This window comes from Oryx dammah, unplaced genomic scaffold (assembly GCF_014754425.2).
Source record: "Oryx dammah isolate SB20612 unplaced genomic scaffold, SCBI_Odam_1.1 HiC_scaffold_4, whole genome shotgun sequence".
In the NCBI taxonomy this organism is placed as follows: domain Eukaryota; kingdom Metazoa; phylum Chordata; class Mammalia; order Artiodactyla; family Bovidae; genus Oryx; species Oryx dammah.
This window is the reverse complement of record NW_024070188.1, coordinates 51570190-51577365: the sequence shown is the minus strand read 5'-3', so window position 1 is coordinate 51577365 and position 7176 is coordinate 51570190. Positions and strand designations below refer to the sequence as shown.

The 7176-nt window shown below is 43.4% G+C and overlaps 1 non-coding gene across 1 annotated transcript; it reads right to left on the bottom strand.

The window, feature by feature from the left end:
* Positions 1–255: 255 nt before the first annotated feature.
* TRNAE-CUC lies at positions 256–328 on the bottom strand. The gene has a single exon. It is a non-coding gene; the product is annotated as a tRNA-Glu (tRNA).
* Between the last annotated feature and the right edge of the window lie 6848 nt (positions 329–7176).

The window sequence follows — 7176 nt, the reverse complement described above, 5'->3', positions numbered from 1 at the left end:
CCAGTTTTTCCCACACTCATGGATGTTCCAGAAGAGATGCTTCTCCACAGCACCAGCCTTGTGGAGAACAAAGAAGCAGGACTTCCTTAGTTTCTTCTGGGTCATGATTTTCTGATCTTAGCATGAATTTTATGTAATGGAGGGCTATGGGAAAGTTTTATTTTTTAATATTTATTTTTATTTATCTATTTATTTGGCTGCTCCAGGTCCTAGTTGCAGCACACGAGATCTTTAGTTGCAGCACATGGAATCTAGTTCCCTGACCAGGTATTGAACCTGGGCCCCCTGCATTGAGAGCTCAGAGTCTTAACCACTGAACCACCAGGGAAGCTCCATGGAAAAGTTTTAACATGGATATGTTATTCTCAAATTCATTAAGTTCTAGGATTTTTTTTTTCTTCTACTTTTGGCTGTGCTGGGTCTTCATTGCAGCACGTCATCTTCTCTAGTTGGGGCACGCAGGCTCCAGAGCCCACAGGCTCAGTAATTGCTTCTCTTGGGCTCAGTTGACCCACTGCACATGAAATGCTTAGTTCCCTGACCAGGAATCGAACCTGTGTCCCCTGAGTTGGAAGGCAGATTCTTAACCACTGGATCACCAGGGAAATCCCAAATTCTAGGATTTAAATATTGGGTCTTGTCATGATCGAAAGAGCAATCTACCCTACCTTTACCACAGCTGATCCTGATTTCTAATCCCTCTCATTTCACCCAATCAGAACTGGCTACATCATTTTCAAGGCCCAGTACAAAATGAAAATATGGGGCCCTTTGTTCAAAACTTAAGAATTTTAAGACAGCAATATCCGAGCTTAAAATTAAATGTGGGACCCTTCTAAGCACATTGGACCCATGCAACCGCATAGCCTGTGTGCCTGTGAAACCGACCCTGGGTGTGTGTATTTGAAGTGATCACACCAATTACACATTTTGCAATGGTGAAAATATTAAATTGTTTATGTTGGTAAAAGTTTTAGTAGAGGGTACAGAGCACAGTACCCCAGAGGTACAGCCACAGACTTCCCTGGTGGCTCAGATGGTAAATCATCTGTCTACAATGCGGGAGACACAGATTCGATCCCTGGTTGGGGAAGATCTCTTGGAGAAGGAAATGGCAACCCACTCCAGTATTCTTGCCTGGAAAATCCCATGGACGGAGGGGCCTGGTAGGTTACAGTCCATGGGATCACAAAGAGTCACACACAACTGAGCGACTTAACCTCACTTCACTTCACTTCACAGGGCACAGTAGACAGACCTTCCCAGTGATCTATGAAACAAGGAGACTGTACTATTAGTCAAGGTTCCATGAACACTTTGGGGTGATGAGGGGAGACAATATCTCAGAGGTTCGCCTCAGATCTATCTCTTGTTCATTTCACTGTTGGAGGCAGGTCAGGCAATAGTCTCCTGATGATTTACTCTGAGCATCTCTGGAGCTTCCATCTTCCAACTCTACCATCTTGGAGTTCTTTGCTTCTAGTCACAAGGAGGGAAGAAAGAGTAGAGCAAGCCCTTTGCTCATGTTCTCATTGACCAGAATTCAATCCAATATTCCCAGCCTAACCTCATGGAATCTGCGAAATACCATTTTTTTGTATGCTCCCCCAAAAAGGAAAGAATTGTGAACATCTAGCTTAACTTTGCCCCAGAAATAGAAATAAAGGAGTAAAAGAAATTCATCAACTACATATTAATTAGTGTTGACTAAGTAGATAGGATTGTGCTGCTCTTTGAAAAGACATTAGAGAAAATATTAGCATACCTTCTGTCAAAAAGCCTAATGTATGGATATAAGACACACAAACACCAAAAAGATTCATATCAAAGGAAGCTATTATATCAGTGTAGCCTGAAGAATTAGGCAATCTCCTTGCAGGAAATTACTTAAGAGCAAGGATAAATGAAGGCCATTCAAATGCGAACAAGCAAAGGCTCTTTTAAGTTAATTTTTTATTGAAATATAGTTGATTTACAATCTTGTGTCAATTTCTGCTGTATAGCAAAGTGATTCAGTTATACATATATAAACATTCTATTATATTTTTTCCATTATGGTTTATCACAGGATATTTAATATATTGATATTTTCCTGTGCTATTCAGTAGGACCTTGTTGTTATCCATTCTGTATATACTAGTTTGCATCTGCTAGCACCAAATTCCCACTACATCCTTTCCCCACCCCACTTTGGCAACCACAAGCCAGTTCTCTATGTCTGTGAGTCTGTTTCTGTTTCATAGAAAGGTTTGTGTTATATTTTAGATTCCACATATGAAGATATCATATGGTATCTGTCTTCCTCTTTCTGACTTACTTCCCTTAGTATGATCATCTCTAGTTCCATTCATGTTGCTGCAAATGTCATTAGTTCATTCTTTTTTAGGAATGAGTAGTATCCCATTGTATCTACGTACTACATATTCTCCATTCATCTGTTGATGGACATCTTTTTTTGTAAATTAAAACATTTTCATTTATTTTTTTATTCAAAGCTAACTATAGCAAGAGAGTTAGCCACCATCACTTGCATTTGGCAGGGATTCAAAAGCAGGCAGAGGAGCAGGAAAGTTTCACTGTGGAAAAAAAGGGAGGCTTCATGTATGCCCTGGCTAGAGGCTGCCAACCTGGGGAAGCTGTAGGTGAGAAAGGTGGACAAGGGACACTGGGGTGTATATTTCACTTTCTCCAGTTGGTCCTAAGTTAGAAGTGAGGGGTAGGGATGAGGGAAGTGGTCAGTTATGAATCAAGTCTTGGCTGTTTGGGCCATTGGTCACAGAGGTTTTGGCTTCCTAGACCAGCTGCAGGAGACAGAGGGCTTACTACTTCCTACAAGTCTGAGTGGTGGATAGTAAATTAGTTTCCTGGGCTGATTTCTACAGACTGTGGGTCGGAGTTCTATTTTTACACATGGTCTGGGAATTGTCTGTTTGTATATCTAGTCTCTCAAGGAAATCTCAGCCACAGGACTGAGCTATGTGGACCTTGGAGCCCAGGCCCAGTTTCAGAAAGCTTCAAGTGAGTGTGTATCTGGTTCTAGCTTAGCCCCATCAGGAAGTGGTCAGTGTGTATTCCAAAAGAAAGTCAGCTTCAAGTTTGCAATCTAATTCTACCCCTGATGAGCTCTGTAACTTTCATAGCTGAGTCTACTGGTCTGAGTCTAGTTCCTTCATCAGTAGAAAGAGAGAAAACACACTTGATAAGGTTTTGAACGACTGAAAAGAAATTACTATTTAGAGTAACTGAGAGGGAAGACTTCCCTGGTGGTCCAGTGGTTAAGACTCTGCGCTCCCAATGCAGGGGGCCTGGGTTCCATCCCTGGCCAGAGAACTAGATCCCACGTGCTGCAATGAAGGCTGAGGATCCCGCGTACTGCTACTAAGACCCTACAGATCCAAATAAATAAATAAATTTTTTTTTTAAGAAATAATAAAGTAACTGAGAGTGTACTGACCGCTTGTGGGATCTTAAGAATCTTGGTTCCTCTCCTTTTCCTGCCTCTTTGTTTATGTGCCACCATGAGGCAGTTCCAGTTCTGAGGACTTTCTAGGCAGGAAAGGTCTTAGCAGATCTAATCCCATCTCGGGTCCAGTTCTGAGGAGTCTGTGACCCACAGTGACCTTGGGCTATTGAACACGAACTGTTCCCTTCTCCTGGGCTGATCTTCTCTTAAATATGCAACTCTGGATAAAACTCGCCCTCTGTAGGCCAGATAACATGGTAGATCCCGTGCCCCGTTTTAGAAACTTGTTTCCAGTCAGTCAGTTTCACTTGAGGAAAGAAAGACTTCGTTAAAGGAGGCAGCCATAGAACAAAGGAAGTCACTCCCTCCCCCACTGCCAACGCCTCAGCCCAAAGGATTTAAAAGGGCCGAATTCCCAGGGCCTCCACCAGGGTCCAAAGTCACACCATGCCCTTTTGTACACTCACCCTTGAGTTCTCAGATTCATAATGAGATTATTATACCATCAGCTCCCTGGCATCCACTGCTCTGACTCAGAAATAGAGTTCCCTAACTTTCTTTGGAGCAGGGAGTCATGGTTCCTCACAAGAGCCTCTCAGAGCACACAAACCCCTACGCTCCCACGTTGCCCCACAGGTTGCTGGTTCCCTGCATTTCTGAGGCAGGAGACACAAGTGAAATCTTCCTCTTCTCTATAGTACACTCCTTTCTCACCCACCAAACATGGCTGGCAGCTCTGACGACCATAATGGGCACTGTGCAAAGAGAAAAACAAAGTAACTCGCTCCCCCGCAACTCAGCAGCCAACAGGCCCTGAGACCCACTTCAGCATGTGGCTGTGTTTTCTCAGTTGGAACTGGGATAAAGCCCCTTTATACAGTTGTGTAGATTGCATGTTGCCATGAGGCTATATCCACCAAGAAGACATTAGATGTCTTTGCCTAATCTGCAAAGTTATGACAACTCTGAATGTCAAGTTATATGCATTCTACATTCTAAAGTGTTAGAGCCAAAAGAAATCAACCTATTTGAAGGCGTTCCAGGATGGTAAGTTGCCATCCCCATCAGTCATGCCAACACATGTCTGCATCAATCTGTATATCATTTCAGAATCCAGTGGCCTCATGTAATGTTGATAGAAGGCAGGACTTGAAGTCAGCTGGACTGGGTTTGGCCCTTGGATCTTTACCTTCATTTATTCATTCAACAACTATTTATTGAGGACCTCTTCCTTGCCAAGAGTAGGGCAAAGTGTTAGGGACACAACAGTTAATAAAACAGACAAGAATCCCAGCCTGCACGATGTTTACAAACTATTTGAAGTAGACAGACAATAAATAAAATTAACAAGTGAAATATGTTAGAGGGTAGAAATTGTTGTGGATAAAGTAAAAATGGGAAAGGGGATCAAGTGTCCTGGAGCAGAGGGCATTTGTATATATGTGGTAGATAAATGGGGGAAGAGCATTCCAGGCAGAAAGAATAGCAAAAACAAAGGCACTAAAGCAGAACACTAGGCTGGTTTGGGAGACAGCCAGGAGGCCACTGTGGCTGGAGCAGCGTGAGGAAGGGTTACCAAAAGTAGAAGATGCATTTTAACTATGAGCTTGTGAATTGTCATGTAGCCCTTTTAAATCCTTAGTTTCCTCCTTTGTAAAAATGGACCAGGGATACCATTTCACAGGGAGTGATGAGGTACTGGAATACATATGGGAGAACTGTACACACAGTAAGAAACGGTAAGGTATTTGTAAACTGAGATAGCCACTCTGTCCCCCCACCCATCCTGCTGCCATCCTCCTTCTCCGTGTCCCTCCCCAGCCATAGGTACCACACAAAATGGAAGTGTGTCATCCCAAATTCTCCCAGAATGAGGTCTGGACATCACCACCCCCATCATATCCTGACTCTGTGGAACATAGAGCTCTCTCACATCCAGGGCTGGGCCAGTTTTAGAGAAGGAAGAAAGGACATACCTACCAGACACACTGAGCCACCCGCCAGCTGCTACAGGAAGTCACTCATGTCCACACAGTGCCTGGAATAGGGAAGAGCCTCAAAAATGCCCAGTGAATTGGATTCAATCGAAAGAGTTTAAGGTACAGGTGAGAAGACAGAATGATAAGAATAATCACAAAACAGAGGCAAAGAACTAGGGAAGATCTCTACAGACACTGATAATTAGGATGAAATCTGCAGCTAAAACTATAAAATCTGGGTCTATCACAGAAACCCTTATTGCCCTGTCCAGCACATCAAGCTATACCTTCAAGTCAGATGGCTCCTGTGTGCATCTGCTCCCACACTGAGGATACATTTCTGCTGAGGTTGAGCAGACTTACAAGGGAGTTGGGAAATCACTGAAACAGAAAAAATCCCAGAACATCAAGGCTTCCACTCACATCCTTCTACAGAGCCAATCCATGTTTATTGTCTCACTCTACAGGAAGGCTGGTTCCAGCATTTAACCCTCAGAGGGACCAGTTCCCCACTCATGGTGGGGCAGTGGCTGAACCAGACCAGTTGTCAGCTAAGAGGGCTGTGGCAACTGCCAGGGGTGATCCACTCAACAAAGGAAAGGATGAGGCTATATCCACCAAGAAGACATTAGATTTCTTTGCTTAATCTGCAGAGCTATGACTTCTCTGAATGTCAAGTTATATGCATTCTACATTCTGAAGACTCTTCAGACCTCGGAGAGATCAAATTACAAACAGCAGATCCAGATGCAGAATCAGAACAGGAGCGAGGAGCCAGGAGCTCACATCTGGCAAAAAGAAGACCAGAGCAAGAGAAGCTGACCCCAGGGAAAAAGAAGCCCAAGTTACCTGGAGCATGAAATGAGTGTGGGTCAGTCACCGTGGCTCAAAGGGTAAGAAACAGATTCCACACCAATTTAGGAAACAGGCATCCTCCTAGTCTTACTAACTCCGAGTGCAGTGATACCCTGTGAGTCCACTCGAGCTCTCTCCTTTCCCCCTAGTCACATTTATCCATGCTTATATTTTCATTTTTATCAAATAATAGAGAACAGTATGGAGATTCCTTAAAACAAAAACAAAAACAAAAACTAGGAATAAAACTACCGTACGACCCAGCAGTTCCACTACTGGGCATATACCCTGAAAGTGAAAGTCACTCAGTCATGTTCGACTCTTTGCAATGCTATGGACTATAGAGTCCATGGAATTCTCCAGGCCAGAATACTGGAGTGGGTAGCCTTTCCCTTCTCCAGGGGATCTTCCCAACCCAGGCATCAAACCCAGGTCTCTGGCATTGCAGGCAGATTCTTTACCAGCTGAGCCACAAGGGAGGGGAGCCACAAGGGAAGCTCATATAATTCTGGAGGAAACCAGAATTGAAAAATATACATGTACCCCAGTATTCACTGCAGCACTATTGACAACAGCTAGGACATGGAAGCAACCTAGATGTTCATCAGCAGATGAATGGATAAGGAAGCTGTGGTACATATACACACAATGGATATTACTCAGCTATAAAAAGGAGCATATCCAAGTCAGTTCTAATGAGGTGGATGAACCTATTATATTAGAGCCTATCATACAGAGTGAAGTAAGTCAGAAAGAGAAAGACAAATATTGTACATTAACACATATATATGAATCTAGAAAGATAGTACAGGTGATCCTACATGCAGGGCAGCAAAGGAGATGTGGACATAAAGAACAGACTTTTGGACACAGTGGAGG